A 1548-nucleotide genomic window follows, 5' to 3' on the forward strand; every position below is an offset into this window, starting at 1 on the left:
CATTCCCCCTGAACTGTTGAGGGGCATGGTCATCCCTCTCTGGTAGGGGAAAGGGAATCATTGGGACTGTAGCAACTACCGTGGCATTACACTGATCAGCATATTAGGCAAAGTTTTCACTCACATTCTTCTGAAATGGATTCGCGACCACCTACTGAGGCATCAGAGACCGGAGCAGTCCAGATTCACTCCTGGCAGCTCCACAATAGACCGCATACTAGCACTTCGAGTAATTGTGGAGCGCCGTCGTGAGTTTGGTCGTGGGTTGCTACCTCAAGAAGGCGTTTGACTTGGTGCATCGTGAATCGCTATGGGAGATCCTCAGACTCAAGGGAATTCCAATGCAGATTATTGGCCCAATAGCGAGCCTTTATACTGGTACTGAAAGTGCTGTAAAGTGTGGTGGGGGTTTTCTTAAACTTCTTCCCTGTTAATTCAGGGGTGAGGCAAGGCTGTGTCCTTGCACAACACTTTTCAACACCTGTATGGACTTGATAAAGGGCAGAGCTACTAGCCAAAGTCAGTGTGGAGCAACACCAGGCAATATCAAGGTCTCAGACCTTGACTTTGCCGATGATGCTGCTATCCTATCTGAGTCCCTGGAGTCACTGGTGGCGGCTCTTGATGCATTTAACAATGAGACGAAGCCTAGAGGTCTCCTGGACCAAGACCAATATTCAGGACTTTGGGGGCCTGTTAAGGGAAGCCATTCAGTCGATCCATGTTTGCGGCGAGGACGTTGAAGTTACAGAGTTTTACATACCTTGGTAACGTTGTCCATATCTCTGGGCTGTCACACCAAGAAGTCAATAGATGGATCGGCCTGGAGGAGCCATGAACAGGAGCCATGAACTCGATCAACAAGAGCATTTGGAGATGTCGGTACCTATGCAGAAGGACCAAGCTATGTGTCTTCAAACCCTTGATACTGCCAGTTTTGCTCTATGGAAGCGAAACCTGGACGTTTTCCATGCAGGTACTGGGGGTCACAGTTGCGGAGGGCGCGCACACACCACCACACACACACACACACACACACACACACACACACACACACACACATATATATATATATATATATATATATATATATATATATATATATGTGAGTGTGTGTGTGAGTGTGAGTGTGAGTCTGAGTCTGAGTGTGTGTGTGTGTGTGTGCGCGCCCTCCGCATCTGTGACCCCCAGTACCTGGATGGAAAACGGAGTTTGGAGTTTTGTCTCGATGCCTTTTGTAACAAGTCCCTTCACTGGATCATGGGGTACAGTTGGCAGGACTAAGTGTTCAACCGACGGTTGCACAGTGAGACTGGCATGGGACCTGTTACTTGCATAATCCGGGATCGCCAACTCAGGCTATATGGTCACCTAGTTCGTTTCCCTGTGGATGACCCTGCTCATCAAGTTGTCTCTTTACGAGACAACCCTGGGTGGGGAGGCCTGTGGGACGACCCAGGAGGTCATAGCTTGGGCGCTCGACGAAACCTGTAGCGAGGAATTAGAGATGGGCCGAGGGCCTCGAACTCACCACGAGGGACCCACGTG

Source organism: Penaeus monodon, chromosome 35, assembly GCF_015228065.2.
Source record: "Penaeus monodon isolate SGIC_2016 chromosome 35, NSTDA_Pmon_1, whole genome shotgun sequence".
Classification (NCBI taxonomy): domain Eukaryota; kingdom Metazoa; phylum Arthropoda; class Malacostraca; order Decapoda; family Penaeidae; genus Penaeus; species Penaeus monodon.